At 34.6% G+C, this 24418-nt stretch overlaps 1 non-coding gene across 1 annotated transcript; it reads left to right on the top strand.

Moving 5' to 3' along the window:
* The first annotated feature begins 24047 nt into the window (after window positions 1-24047).
* Window positions 24048-24177, top strand: LOC127691769 (small nucleolar RNA SNORA17). Its single transcript, XR_007979358.1, has one exon. It is a non-coding gene; the product is annotated as a small nucleolar RNA SNORA17 (small nucleolar RNA).
* Window positions 24178-24418: the final 241 nt, after the last annotated feature.

Genomic DNA, 24418 nt, shown 5'->3' with positions numbered 1-24418 from the left:
GTTTATGTAGTGGCTTGCATTGATGGATTTCTGTACATTGAACCAACCCTGCATCCCTGGAATAAAGCCTACTTGATCATGGTGGATGATCGATTTTATGTGTTCTTGGATTCGGTTGGCAAGAATTTTATTGAGTATTTTTGCATCGATGTTCATAAGGGAAATTGGTCTGAAGTTCTCTTTCTTTGTTGGATCTTTGTGTGGTTTTGATATCAGTGTAATTGTGGCTTCATAGAAGGAATTGGGTAGTGTTCCTTCTGTTTCTATTTTGTGGAATAATTTGAAGAGTATTGGTGTTAACTCTTCTTTGAAGGTCTATTTTCCTTCTGCTTCTATTTTGTGGAATAGTTTGAGTATTATTGGTGTTAGGTCTTCTTTGAAGGTCTGATAGAATTCTGCACTGAAGCCATCTGGTTCTGTGCTTTTTTTGGTTGGAAGGCTTTCTATGACCCTTCTATTTCTTTAAGGGTTATAGGATTGTTTGGATGATCTATTTGGTCCTGATTTAATTTTGGTATTTGGTATCTCTCCAGAAATTCTGGGTGAATCAGTATCCCTGACCTCAAGCAATTCTACAGAGCAATAGTGTTAAAAACTGCATGCTATTGGTACAGTGACAGGCAGGCAGATCAATGGAACAGGATTGAAGATCCAGAAATGGACCCACACACCTATGACCACTTGGTCCTCTACAAAGAGGCTAAAAACCTTTCAACAAATGGTGCTGGTTCAACTAGAGGTCAGCATGCAGAAGAATGCGAATTGATCCATCCTTGTCTCCTTGTATTAAGCTCAACTCCAAATGGATCAAGGACCTTCATATAAAGCCAGATATTCCGAAGCTAATAGAAAAGAAACTGGGGAAGACCATTGAGGACATCAGTACGGGGGAAAGTTCCTGAACAGAACACCAATAGCGTAGGCTCTAAGATCAAGAATTGACAAATGGGACCTCATAAAATTACAAAGTTTCTGTAAGGCAAAGGACACCATCAAAAGGACAAATCTGCAACCAACAAATTGGGAAAAGATCTTCATCAACCCTACATGAGATAGAGGGCTAATATCGAATATATACAAAGAACTCAAGAAGTTAGACCCCAGAAAACCAAATAACCCTATTAAAAATGGGATACAGAGTTAAACAAAGAATTCGTACCTGAAGAACTTCAGATGGCTGAGAAACATCTTAAAAAAACGCTCAACTTCATTAGTCATCAGGGAAATGCAAATCAAAACAACCCTGAGATTTCACCTTACACCAGTCAGAATGGCTAAGATTAAAAACTCAGGAGACAGCAGGTGTTGGCAAGGATGTGGAGAAAGAGGAACATTCCTCCAATGCTGGTGGGGTTGCAAATTGGAACAACCACTCTGGAAATCAGTCTGACAGTTCCTCAGAAAACTGGGCAGGTCACTTCCCAAAAGATCCTGCTATACCACTCCTGGGCATACACCCAGAGTATTCCCCAGCATGTAATAAGGATATATGCTTCACTATGTTCATAGCAGCCCTCTTTATAATAGCCAGAAGATGGAAAGAACCCAGGTAACCCTCAACAGAAGAATGGATGCAAAAAATGTGGTATATATACACAATGAAGTACTATTCGGCCCTTAGAAACAATGAATTCATGAAATTCTTAGGCAAATGGATGGAGCCGGAGAACATCATACTAAGTGAGGTAACCCAGTCTCAAAAGATCAATCATGATATGCACTCACTAATAAGTGGATATTAGCCTGGAAAACTGGAATACCCAAAACATAATCCACACATCAAATGATGTACAAGAAGAACGGAGGCGTGGCCCCTTGTTCTGGAAAGACTCAGTGTAGCAGTATAAGGCAAAACCAGAACAGGGAAGTGGGAAGGAGTGGGTGGGAGAAGAGGGGAGGGAAGAGGGCTTATGTGACTTTCAGAGAGTGGGGGACCAGAAAAGGGGAAATCATTTGAAATGTAAATAAAAAATATATTGAATAAAATTTAAAAAACAGAAATAAAACTTATTGAGAAAATATTTAAAAAAAGGAATAGAAGCACAGACTAAGTGTATGTCTATATATAGCCAGATCATGCTATAATCTGGAGTGTCTCTGCATTCTAGAAAGAACACAAAACCTAGAAGGTCTTGGGATCTGATCCCGTCTCTGAGAAGCTATGTTGTTGAATTATTATTCCTCTACTTGGGGCCATCTCTTTAGTGACAAACAATGGAAGAAAAGTTGGTCTCAGGGAGAGGGAAGATGTGTTTCTCTCTCTCTCTCTCTCTCTCTCTCTCTCTCTCTCTCTCTGTGTGTGTGTGTGTGTGTGTTTGTGGGGGGAGGATGAATGGGAGAAATGAGGAAGGGGAAATGGCTGTGCGAATGTAGTTTATGGGTGAAGAAAAATTAAATTAAAAAGAAATAGTCTGTGCTCAAATGAAGATGAAGTGGCTAGAAAGTTGGCACACTTTCCCAAACATACATGTTATATTAGCATGGATTATTTAGTAGTATTATAGTGCAAGGTTTTTGGTAACAAAATAATTTATCTAAAAGTAAACACTTAGGACTTAATGAATAAACTAATATGATCCTCAAATTTAATGAGGATACTCAAAGGAAAAAATTAAATTTTGTTATTAGTAAGATTTTGAGTATATTCAGTTGTACAGTGTTATAGATATACCTTTTGCAGAGTTTTATACTAATTATAAATTATGTCAGTTTCTCACTGTAAATGATGCTATTTGAGGAAATCAAATCTTATGATAACTCATGAATAACAACTTAAATCTGTATTCTATGTCATATGATAACAATGTGGGAGGTTTGATAAAATATAGTATTCTAAACATTTCCTATGTACCTTCTTTAACTTCCGTAATTTTTATTTGGTTACAAATGGATTATTCATTGAATGTGTTTCAATATTCTTATTTTATTTTGTCAGTTTATTCCTTCATAATTATTTTGTGTGTATGCATGTTGTATATAAATGTGTGTGAGACTGTTAACGTGTTCACGTGATGGCTATCTTCCTTCATCTCTCATAAACTTATTATGGAGGAAGGTTGTCTCACTAAGTCTAAATATAATTTATTGCCTAGGCTAGGAAATATTTCACCCGTATGTTCCTACCTTTGTAGAGATGTTAAACTTACATTGCCTTTTCCAAGTTTTTCCCCCCCACTGGTTTTTGGTGATTTGAAATCAGATCCCCTTTCTTGTCCAGTGGAGAAATTAGACTTGGTTCTTCCTCCCAGTACCATGCTCTGACAAATAAGACTCAGACTTAAAGCATATTTATCAATAACTTGGCCATACATTCTTTTCTGGCTAGAACATAGCTTAAATTAACCCATTTGTTTTCACCTACATTCTGCCATGTGGCTAGTTACTTGTGCTTAGCTACCATACATGGGTCTCACATCACACCTTCCTGGGAAAATCTCCCACGCATGGCTCTCTCCCAAAATTCCTTATGCCTTCCAGATGTTCCAACGATTTCCTGTCTAAGTCATAGGCCATCAGATTTACTATTGATAGGCGCCACATTCATACAGACATAAGACATTCTCTCAAATTTCCAGTAAACATTATCATTGATCCATCCTCACACCCTTCCTTCCTTCATTTTGAGTAAGGCGTTTCTCACTATTTTCCAATTATAAGTTATTACACCAACACAATTCTTGATAATTTGCATTAGGATCCTACTTCACACAGTGGTGGGTAATAATTAAGAAAGAGTACAACCCCACAAGGCCTCTGCAACACTTCTAAGTAGCCAGTAAATCATAATTCTTAAACTTGAATTGTTAAACAAATATATTTATGTATATAAAACTCCCAATTACATAATGCCAATTTGCAATGATAAAGTTTTATCCCAATATTTCTAACCAGTTCAACCAGCACCATTTGTTGAAAAGGCTATGTTTTCTACGCTGGATGGTTTTAGCACTTTTGTCAAAGAACAAGTGACCATAGGTGTGTGGGTTCATTTCTGGGTCTTCAGTTCTATCATTTCTGGGTCTTTCATCCTATGTCTTCAATCAAAACAACCCTGAGATTTTATCTCACACCAGTAAGAATGGCTAAGATCAAGTACTCAGACTATATCAGGCGCTGGTGGGGATTAGGAGAAAGAGGAACACCTCCACTGCTGGTGGGATTGCATGCTGGTACAACCACTCTGGAAATCAATGTGGGGTTCTTCAGAAAATTGACCATTGTACTACTGGAAGACCCAGCTATACAACTCTTGGTCTTATACCCAGAAGACTCTCCAACATGTAATAAAGATGCTCCACTATCCACAAAAAGATGTTGAAGCATCTTTTGGATGTATACCCAGGAGTGGTAGAGCTGGGTCCTCAGGAAATACCATGTTCTATTTTCTGAGGAACTAGCAGACTGATTTCCAGAGTGGTTATACCAGTTTGCAATCTCACCAACAATGGAGGAGTGTTCTTCTTTCCCCATATCCTCACCAACATCAACCAACCAGACCTCCCAGAGCTCCCAGGGACTAAACCATCAACCATCAGTACACATGGAAGGACAAATGACTCCAATTGCCTATATATATGTAGCAGATGATCGCCTTCTCTGACTTGTGGAAGGGGTTCGATCCCCTTGGTCCTATGGAGGCTCAATGACTCAGCTTAGGGGAATGCTAGAGTAGATAAGAGTAACCTAATAGAGGCAGTTGGAGGAAATGGGATAGGGAATTACTGGGGGTGATAATATGGGAAAGAGGATAACATATGAAATGTAAATAAAGAACATATCCAATAAATAAATAAATAAATAAATAAATAAATAAATAAATAAATAAAAGGATTTGCCTTTCACCTACAGTTTAGTAATTTTTACGTGTAAGCAAAGTGGTGTTTCCTTTTTTTTTTTGAAAGATATTCTAATATTAATTAAGTTTTGTAACTACCTGTCTTATGGTTTCCACTGCTGTGAGGAGACAGTCTAACTAGGACAAGTCTTATAAAGGACAACATTTAAACCTCCTGTATCTGAATGTACAATAAATGGATATGTTCCAAACCCTCTCTATTCTATATGCTCTCTATTCTATAAAACACAATTAAGTGGTCATAGTCATTGTTTTGCATGTGTGTGTGTATGTGTGTGTGTGTGTGTGTTTGTGTCTGTCTAACTGTATGAGTGTGTGCACTCTTTCATAAACACATATGTGCAAATACATGTGTTATCACTGGAAATAAAAAAGCTGTACAAGGACAGGTTTTTGATATGAAATATTTTCACAAAAGCTCACGATGTTGAAGTATATTTTCTGATATAAAAAATGCTTCTTCACTTGAAATGATAAGAATATAATTTTATCTCATTGTTTTCAAGTCACATATGTAGCCTTCTTTCATTCCATTAAACACATCATCAACTAAAGAACCATTTGATTTCATATACATCTGCTTAATGAGTAAATACTCGGAATTGCATATTAATAGAAATATTTTTCAGATATTCATTAAATGTTGAACAAGACCTGTTTCTCACTAATTTCCCATATATTGACTCTTGGTAAGTATGAACAGATGGACCATTAATATCTTCATTTCAAATTATACAAAATCATGGACAACATTGCAGTTTCCAAACCTCATGTCGTTATCAGCTATTCATACCATTAGCATTTGTTCACACTTACTCTGTATTTGAAATAAAATCTGAAATATTTTTCAACCTTGTCTCTACCATATTTCTTGTATACTCACTATTAAAATCTTCATACATATTTAAATCACCACAATTATTCATTCAGATTTCTATAGTAGCCTTATAATCATTTTCCCTATTTCTACCAAAGTTACCTACATGATTAATAAATATACTAGCCTAAGTGTTGCTGTAATCAGTAATCTATTCTTGTGATTAAAATCCCTCAAAATTTGCTTCTCTGAAAGCAAGAGCAAAGTACTCATGAATACCTTATGAAGTGGTACAAAAGGTTTACATTCTAACAATCTTTTTTCATATTTAAAATACTTTTAATGAAAACATTTATATGTAGGTAGAAAGAACAGTAGGCTGAATTGTGAAGTACCACATTAGGTAATTGGTCACCAATTACCTAATCACAATCTTTTTCAACTTTCTTTCACACACTGGTCAACTCCAATTCTATAGTCATTTTTACAGACATCTTAAGACACTAATCATCACATTAATAATATTTCAGTTTTTATCTCTATGTGATATGGACTTCCTCTAAGATCGTTGTCACCTGGCACTCTCATAGGTGGCCTGGGGAGTGTAGCTCACTCAATAGGACACTCATACCCAGCACACATGAAGCATATTCCAAACATGAGTATGAATTTGTAAAACCAGACTTTCAGGCTCTTGAAGATTATTAATTTACTGTTGCTATCTAATCATTACAATCACTATTTCATGTGTCATGGACATGGTGCCATCCCAAAAATATTGTACATCACATACATTCATATTTGATAGTCTGTTTTTTAAAAGTTATCTATAATTTCCCTCAAATGTTATTTCTTAAAATATATTTAAAGTTGTTTCATACATTTACCTTTCATAATATCTGACCCTCGCTCAAAGTAGTCCTAGACAGTCATCATCTTCGTACCCATCCAAATTCATCTCCTCTCTCTTATACTATCTTTCTCTTTATCAAAGAAAAACAACACTAAATGAAAATTTAAATAGACAAGAAAACTGAAGTATAAGATCAGTAAGATGAAAAATTGAAATAAAGAAAACAAAACAAATAAACAAAATGCAAAGAGAGAACAGAAAAGAAAAGAGAAAAGAAAAAGCACCGAATGCGTTTTATGTTAACCAACAAATAGAAAATGATTAGTTTTATTTCAATCTTTCCTCTTTTTCGTCCAGATAGAGCCCTGAGCCTTGAGATTAGGGGTTTGGTTAGGAACTCCCATTAAGAACTGAGCGCTCAAAAATCCATAAACTCTTGTATAATAACACAATTATATTTATTATAATATATTTATATTTATTACAATATACTTAATATAATTATTTATATGAATTTGATTGACTGAATAAGATTCTCTGATGCGCATTGAGATATGCACTGATGAACAAGAATGCATCAGTGTCATTAGAATTCATTCATTTCTTTAGATTTTTTTCCTCTAAGCCAGTGACCTATTCTTTCTCAGTTTATTGGCTACTGTAGAAGTGTGAGTTATAGATTCCATCTCACAGAGTTGACTTTTAGCTCCAATTAAAGAAAAAAATATTGATTAGCTTATCTCATTACCTTGTGCCACAATATCTTGCTGGCATTTTATATATGTTGGCCATATTGTTCAAATTATGTGGTAAGATTTTTGCTTTTCTTCTACAACTACCAGCATATGTAGAAGAGGATTACGTTATCTGTCATAAATGGGAGGTGAGCCCCTTGATTCTGTGGAGGCTCAAGAAGTGGGTGTGTGGGAGAGCACTATAATAAAAGCAGGGGAGGGGAAGAGGATAAGAAGTTTGTGGAGGGGAAACAAAGACAGAGGATACCATTTGAAAAGTAAATAAATAAAATAGCCACCATAAAGGAGAAAAAAGGGAGAAAAAATCATGCAATGTCATCTCTAAAATATTAAATACTAATTAATAGGTTTGAAATTTCTAGTTGTAAACAGTTTTTCCATTTTCTATGTTATACATAGGTTGTACGTTCATTAATAAGGCCTAACTCTCAAATTATGAAAAATAACAAATAATTTTGATAATGGTTCATGGTTTTTCTTTATCTGTGACTATGACTCAGTAAAATATAAAGTATTCCTCCCAATAGAGTTTGTAAGATGGGGTAAGATGTCTAGTTTAGGTATTGTGTCCACTGTGACTCCATTTAAATTCTTCTGTATATATGTACATATTACATTAAGCTTTTATGTTGCATTGTCTTTCAAAAATCATTTAGTATTAGTTTTCCTTCTCCATATTTTCCACTATCCTGCCACCTCCTCATCCCCATTTAGTTCTAGTATTCAAGTTTCACACATATATAGTTTTCTAGATTTCACATATATACATATTATCAGGCACATAACATGAATATGAAGGAAATTAAATGATGTAAAGATTTAATTCAGAAATCAGTAGAAACTGCTTTGTAAGTAGCAAAAATAGGATGCTTATAAAAGAGAATTTTTAAGTGATATCTTCAAATAGGTTTATAGTTAATATTCCTGAAAACTGACCAACTTTAAAGTATGGATAGAGCTGGGTGGTAGTGGCGCACACCTTTAATCCCAGCGCTTGGGAGGCAGAGGCAGGCTGATTTCTGAGTTCGAGGCCAGCCTGGTTTATAGAGTGAGTTCCAGGACAGCCAAGGCCACACAGAGAAATTCTGTCTCAAAAAATAAAATAAAATAAAATAAAATAAAATAAAATAAAATAAAATAAAATAAAGTGCGGATAGAGCTGCAGCCTACTATAAATCTGTTGTATACATTCAGAGAACATAGGGTTTCTAAAGTTTCAGGAAGTGTCTCTGTGAATTATCAGTTCATTTATAGCCTTATATAATTCTTAAATCTTGGTTGTAACTCTTGATAAGTTGACAATACATATTATAACTTTTTGTGCCCTTTAGCAGGCTGGAATGTGAATACTGCAATATTAAAATTCTCATGCTTTAAGATATTTCATAGTAAGTAGGGCATCCTATGGTAAATGGTTTTATATGGAGCACTAAAGGTAGTTTTAAGTATAAAAGAAAAAATTAAAAAATAAAAGGTACAATACCACTATCCAGTCATGCCTAGGTCATCAAACTGCTTAATACAAAAGTATAAATACCACCTTAAACATCAAAGTCATTACTTGGTGTCATTTACAACAGAATCCTTTACATTGTATTGGTTCTATTGAGAATTATTGGTTCTGTAGGAGAAAAAAATTAATTTGACATGATATATCTAGTGTCATAAATGCTTTCTAATTCTGTATGTGACCATAATTTGTGCCACAAATAGATCTTATTTATAACTCAAGCTATTAACTGGATAATAAACTAGATACGAGATATAACCACTAAAATCACCAACGCATTTTTGCTGGTATTTTTAGTAATCAGTTTTAATCTGTAAAATTTGATGTGAAATATTGTAAAAATTTACAGCAAGCCTTATCTTTCATTGTAATGGCATAATTTTAAGAATTAATATTATATATAACAAAATATGATAGAATATCACTTTGCAAGTAGTAAGACATAAAATCAGAAGCTAATTAAAGATTATAATATTTTATTGTATATATCACCTACCATTTTTACCTTCCTTTTAAACTAGAATTGTCTAAAATTAAGGTACGTTAAATATTTTAGATGAATATGTACATTGCTAGAATTAATATAAAATAAGAAATGATTTGCAAAAGAGAAGGTTTGAAAAGTTTAATAGCCTTTATTTAAAATGTAGGAAGATTTTAATACTTTCATCAATTTGGTTATTAAAATCAGCCCAGTCATTTCTGACACCATGATAATGTGTCCTTAAATATGTCCTTAAATTTCAAACTTTAAAATGCTGATGCTTTCTATATGTGAATGCATGTCTATTTTATTTGTATCCTTGAAAACTGTAGTGCCAGGTTTATATGTATATTCACTTTAAAGTCTAGTTTGATGTCTGAAAGTTTTAAGACACATGGAATGTTTCCAGTTATTTTTCAAAAATAACTCTGAAGTAATATGAATTAGAATGAGTATACTAAGATTACGAGATCTACCCCCTCCATAACTTCATAGGGATTGATATGAAAAGTAATTGAGGTCTCCAATAGACAGAAAGGAAGATGATGCCGAAATTGCTTTCTTGTTTGCAATTGAAAGGCATTTTCTTTTTCTGGATTCCAGTCTTCAGAATGCAAGGTCTTCAGACTTTGGGATTGATATCAGTGTCTCCTACCTCTGGTCTGAATGCCTTTGGCCTTCTAGTAACAGTTCCAACATAGACTTTTCTGATTTGAAATTTAAACTTGATTATACTTCTCACTGTTAGATTTCCAAGTGCTTTAAAACACAATAAAGTGTTTTTGTTCAGATGTGACCCAGGAACAAATTGGCTAAGTCCTGCTCTTGCTTCCTGCATCCTGGGAAGTCATATTGCGTTATACTGCTCCTATTTTTTGATCTACAAAACAATCTAGAGATATACTTGTTTTCAACACAGCCTAGGCAATTTCAGTAAAGATACTTGAGAGAAAAAAATAACAAAGTAAATGGCGATGATTTCCTTTTTTATTTCTATGACAAATAAATGGAATTGATTTACTTCTCCAATCTAAAAGGAGATCTCCAAGTGTTTTGGAATAACACAATACATAGCAGTCTCAATTATTTAGTCAATAGCTATAATTGGTATGTTATATAAATATCTTTCTTTGAAAACAGAATGCCCCTCCTCCATACAAATAACCCTTTAGTTCTCTTTATACTTTTTAAAGAATATCATAAAACAATCCTTAAATAATTTTCAACCTTTAAAATAGTGATGATCTCTATAAGTGAATAAATGTTATTTTACATATATCCTTGAAAACTATACTACCAGGTATATTCATATAATTATTTTAAAGTCTAGCTTGGTGTCTTAACATTTTAAGACACCTGGAATCTGTCTCTCTTTTCCCATTCACTGAGAGAGCCTATGGTTTTGTTTAAAAGAATTCCTGAAATATTCATGAAGAAAATAAAAATATAAAGGCTGAGTTTTAATAAAGTACACATTGTCTGTAAACAAGAACATATCTTTGACATATGTTTTATCCAAATAAGTGAATCACCCATATAGATTTGGATTATAAGAGATAAATAAATACAGATTAGTTATGTTTCTAAGTAAATAAACTATTGCTAATTCATGCCACAGAATACATCATACGTTTTATAGATTATCTATATTAAAACTTTAAAATAGTAATATCAGACACCTATCCCCATCTCCAACAAATCCACAGATTCTCTGATAATTCCTACATTTGAGCCAACAACTCTTATAAGCACTGCTTTGGAATTCTCTGCCACACCAACTAGGAAAGCAATCTTCATTCTACTTTATCTCCTATAAATCCAGTGTCCAGTCTCATCCCCGGCTGGAACAGACCATCTCCTGTGGTCTCTCCCTCTCTGTTCCTATACAGAGGAAGCTACAGATCCTGGGGACACATTCCAATTTCCTCCCCTGTGGAATGCTTTAGCAACCACATCCAACCACTCTGCTTATCTCCCATCCCTGTTCCTAAGTGTCAGTGGTCAAAGCCTAAAAATACATTCTATCTAGAAATCCTAGTAGCTCCATGCATCCACAGGCTCTTCCACCCAGCACACAAGAGATTTTCCCACACAAATGAGGAGGGACCAAGGGTCCTGTGAGGGAAGTGGGAGACGTGGAGGAAGTTGGGGGAAAGAAGAACATATCTCCCCTTTTAGTTTTGCCTAGTGCCTAGCTTCCCATATTTAATGCAAATACCATATAGAAGTTCTTTATGGTGATCTTCTTCTTTGAAGTAGTATGGTCTTGTGTCAGGGGCAGACATCTCATTGTCATGTAAAGGCTTTTATTAGTAAATCACATTTAATGCAATATTCTGCAGGTCTCCGAGGTGTCTAAAGACCATCTGACTGTATATAGTATAACAAAATAGGTAAACACGGCTTGTTTCTAGCCATTTCTAGGAAGCATGTTTCTGTAACAAATGAATTACTATCTAACATGATCATAATCTTAATGTTCCATTTATTAATAATTCTAAACTCTTTGGAAAAACTGCTTTCAAAAGGATTGGAACTTCATATTGTTTTTTAAATGAGTTTCATAACTACAATAACTTAAAAACAAAAGTATAAACATAATATGTGTAGTATTTTCTAAAAAACAATCTTAAATCTCTATCAGATATATAATGTTTCATGTCAATTAAAAAATATTTGTCTTGTTGATGTTCTTTAGTTCAAAGGTATATTCAATAACTGATTATTTATCCTACCTTTTTTTGTATTATTAAATAATTTGTTGTGAGTTCAAATTCCTTTTTTTATTTGATATATTTTGTATTTACATTTCAAATGATTTCCCCTTTTCAAGTCTCCCCACTTCTCAAAAGTCAAATAAGCCACCTTCCCTCCACCTGTTCTCCCATCCACCCCTTCCCATTTCCCTGGCCTGGTTTTGCCCTATACTTCTACACTGAGTCTTTCCAGAGCCAGGGACCACTCCTCCATTCTTCTTGTACCTCATTTGATGTGTGGATTATGTTTGGGGTATTCCAATTTTCTAGGCTAATATCTACTTATTAGTGAATGCATACCATGATTGATCGTTTGAGACTGGGTTACTTCACTTAGTATGATGTTCTCCAGCTCCATTCAGTTGTCTAAGTATTTCATGAATTCATTGTTTCTAATGGATAAATAGTACTCCACTGTGTATATATACCACATTTTTTGCATCCATTCTTCCATTGAGGGATACCTGGGTTCTTTCAGGCTTCTGGCTATTATAAATAGGGCTGCTATGAACATAGTGGAACATGTATCCTTATTGCATGCTGGGGAATCCTCTGGGTATATGCCCAGGAATGGTATAGCAGGATCCTGCAGAAGTGATGTGCCCAGCTTTCTGAGGAAACGCCAGACTGATTCCCAGAGTGGTTGTACCAGTTTGCAACTGGTGGAGTGGAGGAAAGTTCCTCTTTCTCCACATCCTTGCCAACACCTGCTGTCTCCTGCGTTTTTTAATCTCTGCCATTCTGATTGGTGTAAGGTGAAATCTGAGGGTTGATTTCATTTGCATTTCCCTAATGACTAATAAAGTTGAGCATTTTTTAAGATGCTTCTCAGCCATCCCAAGTTCTTCAGGTAAAAATTCTTTGTTGAGCTCTGTACCTAATTTTTTTAATAGGGTTATTTGGTTTTCTGGGGTCTAACTTCTTGAGTTCTTTTTATATATTGGATATTAGCCCTCTATCTGATGTAGGGTTGGTGAAGATCTTTTCCCAATTTGTTGGTTGCCGATTTGTCCTTTTGATGGTGTCCTTTGCCTTACAGAAACTTTGTAATTTTATGAGGTCCCATTTGTCAATCCTTGCTCTTAGAGCATGCACTATTGGTGTTCTGTTCAGGAACTTTCCCCCTGTACCGATGTCCTCAAGGGTATTCCCCAGTTTCTTTTCTATTAGCTTCAGAGTGTCTGGCTTTATGTGGAGGTCCTTGATTCATTTGGAGTTGAGCTTAGTACAAGGAGATAAGGATGGATCAATTCGCATTCTTCTGCATGCTGACCTCCAGTTGAACCAGCACCATTTGTTGAAAAGGCTATCTTTTTTCCATTGGATGTTTTCAGCTCCTTTGTAAAAGGATCAAGTGGCCATAGGTGTGTGGGTTCATTTTTGGATCTTCAATCCTGTTCCATTGATCCTCCTGCCTGTCACTGTACCAATACCATGCAGTTTTTAAAACTATTGCTCGGTAATATTGCTTGAGGTCAGGGATACTGATTACCTCAGAATTTCTTTTGTTGTTGAGAATAGTTTTAGCTATCCTGGGTTTTTTGTTATTCCAGATGAATTTGAGAATTGCCCTTTCTAACTCTATGAAGAACTGAGTTGGGATTTTGATGGGTATTGTGTTGAATCTGTATATTGCTTTTGGCAAAATGGCCATTTTAACTATATTAATCCTGCCGATCCATGAGCATGGGAGATTTTTTTATTTTTTGAGGTCTTCTTCCATTTCCTTCTTCAGAGTCTTGAAGTTCTTGTCGTAAAGATCTTTCACATGTTTGGTAAGAGTCAACCCAAGGTACTTTATACTGTTTGTGGCTATTGTGAGGGGTGTCATTTCCCTAATTTCTTCCTCAGACTGTTTATCCTTTGAGTATAGGAAGGCTACTGATTTGCTTGAGTTGAGTTTATAACCTGCCACTTTGCTGAATCTGTTTATCAGCTGTAGGAGTTCTCTAGGGGAGTTTTTTGGGTCACTTAGGTAGACTGTCATATCATCTGCAAATAATGATACTTTGAGTTCGTCCTTTCCAATTTGTGTTACTTTGACCTCCTTATGTTGTCTAATTGCCGGAGCTAGTACCTCAAGTACAATATTGAAAAGATAAGGAGAGAGGGGGCAGCCTTGCCTAGTCCCTGATTTTAGTGGGATTGCTTCAAGTTTCTCTCCATTTAGTCTAATGCTGGCTACCAGTTTGCAGTATATTCCTTCTACTATGTTTAGGTATGGGCCTTGAATTCCTGTTCTATCCAAGACTTTAGGCATGAAAGGATGCTGAATTTTGTCTAATGCTTTTTCAGCATCCAATGAAAGGACCATGTGGTTTTCTTTCTTTGAGTTTGTTTATATACTGGATTGCAATGATGGATTTTCATATATTAAACCAACCCTGCATCCCTGGGATAAAGCCTACTTGATCATGGTGGATGATCGTTTTGATATGTTCTTAGAATCAGTTGGCAAGAATTTTATTGAGTATTTTTGCATCGATGTTCATAAGAGAAATTGGTGTGAAGTTCTTTCTTGGATCTTTGTGAGGTTATGATATCAGCGTAATTGTGGCTTCATAGAAGGAGTTGGGTAATGTTCCTTCTGTTTCTATTTTGTGGAATAATTTGAAGAGCTTTGGTATTAGGTCTTCTTTGAAGGTCTGATAGAATTCTACACTGAAACCATCTGGTCCTGTGCTTTTTTTGGTTGGAAGGCTTTCTATGACCCCTTCTATTTCTTTAGGGGTTATTCCCAGTTTAGATGATCTATTTGGTCCTGATTTAATTTGGGTATTTTCTATCTGTCTAGGAAATTGTCCATTTCCTCCAGATTCTCTAGCTGTGTTGAGTATAGACTTTTGTAGTAGGATCTGATGATTCTTTGAATTTCCTCAGTTTCCCTTGTTATATCTCCCTTTTCATTTCTAATTTTGTTAATTTGAATACTTTCTCTTTGGTCAGTCTAGCTAAGGGTTTATCTATCTTGTTGATTTTCTCAAAGAACCAGCTCCTGGATTCATAGATTCTTTGTATGGTAATCTTTGTTTCCACTTGATTGATTTCAGCCCTGAGTTTGATGATTTCCTGTCTTCTTCACCTCCTGGGTGAAGTAGCTTCTTTTTGTTCCAGAGCTTTCACATGTGCCATTAAGCTGCTAGTGTATGCTCTCTCCCATTTCTTTTTGGAGGCATTCAGGGGTATTTGTTTTCCTCTTAGCACTGCTTTCATTGTGTCTCAAAGATTTGGGTATGTTGTGCCTTCATTTTCATTAAATTCTAAAAAGTCTCTGATTTCTTTCTTTATTTCTTTTTTGGCCAAGGTGTCATTAAGTAGAGTATTGTTCAGCCTCCATATGTGTGTGGGATTTCTATTGTTTTTGTTGCTATTGAAGACCACTCTTATTCCATAGTGATCTGATAGGAGGCATGGGATTACTTCGATCTTCTTATATAGACTTTTCTAGATGGCACCTGATGGGAAAGTACAAGCCTTACCTGAATCCTGGCTGAAAAAGTCTGTAAACCTGGATACATAGCTAGGAGTATAGAAGCTTACCTGGATATAGATTTATAAAACAGCAATTCAGGAAGTCTGAGGTTGTATCAGCCAAGCTAATTGTCTTGTCTTTTTTTTGGGGGGGGGGCCCAGTCCTATTGTTAGAGGATTCTATACCCAACAAAATATATTGGCTGAGTATATCTGAAGTTCTGAATAGAGAAATTTATTTCTCTGCCAGTCTTGGAACTGTATCCATGTCCGGGAACCATCATATATTTTACAAGCATCTCTCTCTCTCTCTCTCTCTCTCTCTCGGTCTCGCTCTCTTGCTCACTCTCTCGCTCTCTTGCTCTCTTGCTCTCTCACTCTCTCATTCTCTCATTTTCATGGTTTCTCCTTTATGTCTATTATCCCTGATCAAATATAATCCTTATTAATTTTAATGAAACCTTAGTTTTTCTTCTTCTATTGATAGAAGATATAACCTCTTCCCTAACACAATAGATTTCCTGTCTTCTGATTTGAAGTTCAGTTCATACATAATATATAGAATGATTTATTTCAGCAGTATTTTCCATATTCTAATGCCTCTCTAGAACTGTGCTATTTGTCTCATTGACATTTGACAAATTTAAAGTCATTGAAGCATTATTGAATGGCTCTGGAGAGATCTCCTAGTGTTCTTTATTCTATTAGCATTTTATTTAAATAAAAATATACATCTGTAACATGTTTTTTGCTCAAATATCACAAAAATTGATGTATTCTAATGGATACATATGGTGTAGTAACACCAACTTAAATCTGCAAAGGCATCTCTAAGATAGCCATCATCTCTTCTAATGTGCTATTTCAGAATCATCTTTTTCAGAATTTAAGAAAAAAAACCCTTGGATTTTTGAATATGTACCAGTAGTATGTTGCCTTAACATATGTACATATCTTAATTCCACAGACTCTTCTAAATGAAACCCATAGGGTTGCCATCCTAATTGCTCATGACATTGTGGATCCTTGTTATTTGACACTAGTTTATTTTTTTTATTCTGTTGCTGTTGCTGTAGGTTTACAGTTCTTTGAAGGCTCATTATTCTAATTCAGATTCTGAATATCCCATATCTGAGTATTTTCTAGAGCCTCTCTCTCTCTCTCTCTCTCTCTCTCTCTCTCTCTCTCTCTCTCTCGGCCTGCTCTGTTTGCTGGGTTGTCCCAAATTCTAAACCTGGGTGGTCCTGTATTCTAATACTGTCTCAGATTACCAGGAGGTGATGCTTCTAGACATTACACGAGATTATTCCTACAGGCAAGATGTAAGAAACATTCTAGCTGAGAAAACATGTGTTAGGAGCCAGAAAATTCAATAGACACTAAGAAAGGGGACAGAAAAAAATGTGAAGACAAGACCATATATTAGTACATAGAAATAGAATTATCCTAAACCTAAAGGCCTAGATGCCAGCCTAAAAACACAAGCTAAGTGCAGACATGTCTCCATGTAGACTCAGTAAGCTTAATCTCATAGGTCCCGAGGTGCAGTATAGCAGAATCAAAACACAAAGAGTTCAGAATAGGTGTTATGGATATGCTAGTGGTCCTAAATGAGGGTTTCAATAAATATATAAATAAGTGTGTTGTTAAAAAAAATGAATTGTTCAATTTTATCAAATGAAGACTCAAGGGCCCATATGCTGGTGTGGAAACATGCCAGTTGAGAGAGTAAGAAAATCACACTGTTGATCTTTATCCACAACAGATGGCCTTAGAGGAAAAAGCTAGTTCTCATCCTCCACACTGTCTCAAACTCCCTTCAAACTGAATGTCCCTACTTTCTACTTCCTGTGTATCTCTTTATCTGTCCTCCGGACTTCTCACTTTCTGTTTTGTTTTTGTTTTTTTGTTTTTTTTGTTTTTTGTTTTTTGTTTTTTTTTTTTACTTATGTACAGTCTCTGTTTTTTGTTTTTGTTTTTGTTTTTCAAAATTATCAAAGTTCTCAGGCAAGGTATTGGCGATACTATTTAATAAATGACAATGATGCTATTTAAAAAAATCATGTGCTTTTCCCACAAACCTGCCATTATTAGTCATAAAATTCTTCTAATAAATTAGCATAGGCCAAAATGTCAAAAGTCTATTTTAGCATATGTTTATTGATTTTTTTTATTTTTAGGATTAAATAAGAAAATTCTTTCTTCCATATAAATATTGCTTTTCCTTTCCTCAGATAGAGGGACTACCCTCAAGCTCTGTTAATACACGGCATGAGCTGAACTCAGAACATTTCTTTCTTTGTTCTAACTATCCCTAGACCGAGGCCTGGAAGCTGCTAACCACCTAATGATCTAATCTTTTAGGGTGACTAATTCAATCTGACTTTTTAGGCTGCTGATTAAATTGCTTTGCATGGCCTCATACTAACTTTGGCAATGTATTTGAATCTGGCTTGTTTTCATTGCCTGGTTTGTTCTATCTTTACCCATGTTGAGCTTGTTCCCTCTGTAGTTTTCTCTGTAAAACCATTCCAGTAAAACTGTAGTACCCACTTACCACCAACCAAGCATAATACGTTTTCTTGCCTCTCACTGCTCTTAGGTAACCAGTCTTTCCTATGGGATTCTCATTTGAGTTGTGTATATCTTATTTTTGACTCATTTTATCAAATCTTTCTCTGACTCAACACTTGATTAGATGTCACTTTCAAACAGTACTACTTCATTCTATAAACTAATTATACCATCATCGTTAGGCATTATAGATGTGTATTAAGGGCATGTCTGTTTCCTAGCCAGATCATATTACAATACAGGTGTGTCTGCATTTCTCCTGGATCATAACGTTGTATATGCTCCCTGGCCAAAGCAACCATGTTGCTGCATTAAAGTTTCTCCATATTTCTGAGAAAAACAGTTTGCTATTCTTTCTTCTCCTTGCCCAAATATGAATCCCTAGTTTCTCACAAGATTTTTATTTGATTTTATCTATGATAGCATAGGGAGATAAGATTTAATCATAGCTGCTAATACAATAAGAAATAGGGGATATAGTGGCAAAATTAAATTTAGTATTTGAAAAAGAAAACAGTAAACCTACAAGTATTGACAAAATCTAGACACAATAATACTTGGAGACTGAAAAACAACAGATTCTTAGAAGAACTGCCTGATATGTAAACTGTAAGATTTGGTAAAAGAAATATCAGTTATGATAGTAACTTTCTCAGAGTCTTTTATTCATAAATAGTTATATACATAGCTAATGCTTTACCAGATTTGGGGTAAAATTTAAATTTAAGAAATTGACTTAGCTCAAATTCTATCAAAAACTGATCACTCAAAAACTTATGCTATCTTCATTAGCATATTTGAGGTCTGAGAAAGCCCAACTTAACTGTCTTCAATTCTGCCACATGATTGATGAAAGGATTTTTATGAGGGAAGGAACTTATGAGCCAATCTGTAGTAAACATTCAAAGGTTGAAAATTCTGGAACAGGCAATAAAACAGAAGTTGAAGCATAAAGGTTAAATTGGGTTACTAAAGATCAGCAAACAGGATGAGGAATAGAAAATCAATGCAATATAATGCAAGTATATAAACTTTTAACCATATTTCTTATCTCTTGTTTTCCCACTGTATTTTGTTACTGCCATAGCATTCTGTTTGAAGAGGTGATGTTACACCTAAAGAGATTTTTAATTTTTCTACCATATGCTTTTGGTTTTATATCATTTGACTTGAGACAAAAAAAGAATATCAATAGTTAGCACAAACTTGCCTTGAGCTCATCCTCCTGTCTTCATGGTCCCAATGCTTACATTACAAGTGGAAATACCATTTTCCACCAGTTACATACTATAAAATCTTTCCTTTTTCCTCCATTTTTTGTTTCAAAATGGAAATTATATAGCACAAACTGAACTCAAACTATTGGAAAATCTTTGACTGGACATAAACTTCTGATCTTTTTACCGATACCATGTTCTATAGCTACAGCCATATACCACGACACTTAGTTAAATAATACATTTCCTAGACTAGGTACTACAAACCCCTTGAATTCAATGATTTGTAAAAGCAAACATCCAATTTGTGTAGTTACCCTTTAATGCATATAAGTTCAGCACATAGTTATAAAATTGTTTAGAAATTATGGTGTTTTGTCCTAAGTAAATCAACAAATGTAAGTCTTCAGAAGTAAATAGTGTTATAACAATATAAAATGCAAAGAAAGATATAGAAATAAAGAATATGATTTCTGGGATGAATGGAAAACATTTCCTTTTCAAATGTGCTGTCAAGCAACATGGATTGACAGTTACAGGCTCTTCAGTTTGCAGAGGTCTCAAGGCCAAGTGCAATTCATGTTATCAAGTAACAGAGCCAACCTTAAAACAGATTTACAAAGAAGCCACCTTTTCTTTACAAGATTTTGAGTATTTATATTCTTTCACAACTTAGCCAACAAAATAGCAAAGGCCAAATTGCCCTTAAAAATTCATTCTACCTATTCCATCATAGAAAGGATAGTCAGAGAAATAAATCTATAATTTAAATGACAAGTATAACATTTTGAAAGTGAACTGAATACATTGCAACATACCTTAGAGTGCACATGATATATAATAAAGAATATGTACAGAACTTAATTGTCTAAATGTTTTAAGGTGTTTTATCTAGCTACTAATTATTTGATAAGCATATTTATACTTGTATGTTTGAGTTTATTTAAGAAGAGATAAATTAAAACAATTTTTAATCCTCTAAATCAGTATAAAAACATAATGCAAAACATTCATCCCTTTCATTAGTTAGAAGGGGAAGGTGAATGGGAAGATTGTAGGAGGGAGTCACTGGGGGGAGAGCAGTGAGTGGGATGCAAGGTGAATATGCTAAAAAAAATAAATTAAAAACCGTACCTGGGAATTGTGTACATACATATGTATGAGTTTTATTTCCAATACCTTCATGAGTGTTTGAGCATATAGAGATTAGAAATAGGCATAGGATTCCCTGGAACTGAATCACAGGAAGTTATGAGCTACCATGTGAGAGCTGCAGAATCAATCTTGGTTTTGTAAGAGTAGCAAGTGTTCTGACCTGCTTATCCATATCACCAGCTCTCCCATAGCACCACACACCAATTTAGAGGATTGTTTTTACTGTTTGGCAAATGTTTTTTTCCTTTGTATTTCCATTAAATCTACTTGACAGTGTGTGTATGTGATTTTCTTTTCCTTTTGTGTGCTTGTGGGCCAGTACTTATGTGTGGATGGCAAAGGACTAAGTATAGCACCACAGTGCATCCATTACAATTTTAGTCTTTATACTGGACAACTATTTCTTATTCAGTGTACAATTTTTTTCTATGCATCAAGTTTAGATTAATGTATCATTTTCTTTTCTTACTTTAATTTTAATTGGAATTATCTGCTATTTGTCATTAGAATGTTTAAGTCGATGAGTGCCTCTCTAAACAGATGAATAGTTTCTATCAACATTTTTGTATGATCACATATCCTCACAGCAAATGTTCTATATACGTACAAAGCTGTAATGAAGAATTGGTTTGAGTTATTATTTTAAATATACTAAATTATTTGTTTAATTCACATCCCATTTGCAGTTTGCCCTCCTTATTCACCCCCCAGTTTTGCTCTCTCATCTCTCTCTGCCCCATCCACTCCTCCTTCCTTTCTCAGAAAAGGGGAGGCCTCCCATCAATATCAAAGATTCTTGACATACCAAGTGAAACTAAGACTAGGAATATTCACCTATTGAGGCTAGACAAGGTATCCCAGTTAGAGGAAAGAGATCCAAAGACAGGCAATGTAGCCAGAGACACTGTTCCTGCTTTAAGTGTCCTATATGAGAAGCCAACTACACAACTGTCAAATATGTGCAGAAGGCTTGCTTTGGGCCCATGCATGCTCTCTGGTTGGCAGTTCAGTCTCTATGACCTCCTATAGGCCTAGATTAGTTGATTCTGTAGATTTTTTTTATTATTTTTTTTACTCCTCTGTCTTATCCAATCCTCCTTCAACCTCCTCTATGGATTCTCTAAGCTCCTCTTAAAGTTTGGCTGTGGGTCTGTATCAGTTTCTATCAATGGCTTTGAGAAGCTTCTCTGATGACAGTTATGCTAGAAATTATAGCAGATATTATTAATACTATCAGGTATGGTGTCAAAGGGATATGCTCAAATAACACTGAAAAGGGGAAAGAGCCTACACATCAGCATGCTGGAGACAGTGACTGGGTGGGAGAGGGCAGGGAGATGGAGGCAAAGCAGATAAGATAGGGGGAAGAGAGAAGAGAATATTGAAAAAGACTACTAGAGTGTGAAGAACATTTCTGGGACAAACTAGAAACCTAGGGCAATGGAAATTCTCAAGAATCTGTAGCGTTATCCTAGCTAAGACTCCTGGTAGTGGGGGATAGGGAGTGTCATCTCCATTGAGACACCAGCCACAAAACCATTGACTCATACTTTGTCCTGCCTACAAGATGTGCAGGGTAAAAGACTGAACAGAATAACGGAAAGGTCAACAAATGACAGGCCTAGCTTATGCAATGGAGAGCTATTATTTCTCATACCCAAAAACTTATAATATTAGACATTCATCAATCTCAAAGGATATTTATATAACAGTATACAAAATTTCAAAATAACTATGGTTTCTAATGACAGACATTTCATATATATATATATATATATATATATATATATATATATATATATATATATATATATATATATATAATCATTATCATAACCACCATTGGCCACATCTCTGTTAATATAAATTGGAGAAAGTTGGTTATGAAAGTTAGTGAAATGTGATAAAAATAATTGTTCATACATTTGTCTTCCAAGGCATTAGTTCTTTTATACTAAGATCCAACAGAATTTGTTTCAGACTTGCTGAACAATTTTCCTGAACTCTTTTGCACTTTTTAGGTGTAATTATATCACACACAAACATGTGTATACATATATGTGTGTATATATATATATATATATATATATATATATATATATATAATCTGCAAGAATATAGGTATTACAAACCTATAATCTTGTGTGTGTTTTTGTAAACATATGGAGTTGACCTTGAACTTCTGATCCACTGACTCTGAAAGGCTGTAATCACACTCCTAGTATATGCAATTATGTAGTACTGGGCTTAAAAGTAGGACTTTATGCATTTTATGTAAACTGTTAAAAATTGAGCAATATGTCAACCAATCAGTATAGGTGGACAAATATGCATGATAATGACAAAAATATAAAATGTTGTAAAATTGTTAAAAATACGTTGTAGTGTTTTAAGTCATAAATATTGACTTTTTTCATAGTAAATCAGGACTTCAGGTAAAGAAAGGGAAGTTTTGCCAAGATATAACAATTTATTATACTTCAGCACAGTGACACCAATTCCATGTGGTCACAAATTTATTTGAAAACATCAGTCAATATTTATAAATGTTTCTTTTTTGGTTTACACTTACTTTACTTTCTTATACCTTCTCAGTAAGCTTTGAATATAATAATGTTTGTTTTGTTTTCTTTTTAAAATAAACATATAATATTAACCTGAAAGCTGGGAAATAGCCTTGAAGAATCTCTGTATGTATTTGAATATTCATAAGTTCTTTAAAATACAGTGTTTACAAGATTTAGTTCTAGAACTGAAAGGAAAATATTTCTCTTAGCATACTGTGCATGCAATTTTAATACGTAGCATTTTAGATGAAAAATTATATAGAATAAAGTTTCAGATTATAGGCTAGAACAATCCCCGTGGGAACAGTTAGAACAAACATAATATAACACTACACAGTACTGTTGACAAATTCTATTGTTCACTAAGTAATAATCTAAAATCAAATGCATCGTTTAACACAGTATAAAAACAAAGTCACTTAAACATGTCATTTCATCTGGCAGAAAACATCTAATACTGTAATGACCTAAAACTCTGTAATTTTATGCTAGAAAGAAATTGTAATGCTTTCAGTTCCTTCAAGTACCAAAAACTATAGAATAATTTTCAGAACAATAAAAGGTGAATTTTAATATCAGAATGAAGAATTTCAGAAGCCTTAAACAAATTAATTCTATAAAATTAGTACTATAATTTGGAAAATAATTATATTCTTTGATGACATTTATTTAATAACAATGTTTACAAATCATTAATAGTTTCAAATGAGAGAAATGATAGATAAGCTACATCTACTCAAGATCACCCACACTTGTCCAATACTTTTATGCTTGCTATTTGATAGCTGGATAGTTAGTTAAACTCTATTCTAGAAGGTTTAAAGTCATCGGTAAGAGCACAATACAGCCTAAATGACAAATACTGTAATCCCAGCCCTTAATGGGTAGAAGGATCAGAAATTAAAGGTCATCTTCATGCTCACTGTTAAATTTAAGAAAAACAAAATGAGCGAAGAAGTTCAGTAAAATTATTAGAAATGGTGTGTGTAGCCTTGTCTGTTGAATGTTAATATATTTGAATAATAAATTTCACTCTGCTTCTAGAGGCTTTGCAGGTATGGCTGCTTTGTCACATTTGTATTGGAAGGTCGCAGAGGAGAGAGCCTATGTCTATGATCAATATTCCTACCTGTAAACATCTGAATGTTTAGTAACCTATCTCCCCGAAAAACAAAAACAAAAACAAACAAAAACAAAAAACAAAAAACGAGTCTGAGTTGACCCGGGACTGGTATCTAATCCATGACAATAGCAATCCTGAAGGACTTCCAAACCCGGGAGTTCCCACAAGTCCTGATTGGCTCCAATCATGAAACAAGTCAGACTAGAAGAATCCCACCTGGGACTTCAGTCCCAGGGTAGGTGTGAGCATGGGGCCTATACAGACAGACCTGGGTAAGGAGC

Source organism: Apodemus sylvaticus, chromosome 8, assembly GCF_947179515.1.
Source record: "Apodemus sylvaticus chromosome 8, mApoSyl1.1, whole genome shotgun sequence".
NCBI lineage: Eukaryota > Metazoa > Chordata > Mammalia > Rodentia > Muridae > Apodemus > Apodemus sylvaticus.
Note: the sequence above shows the minus strand (reverse complement) of the source record. Positions and strands in the feature narration are given on the sequence as shown.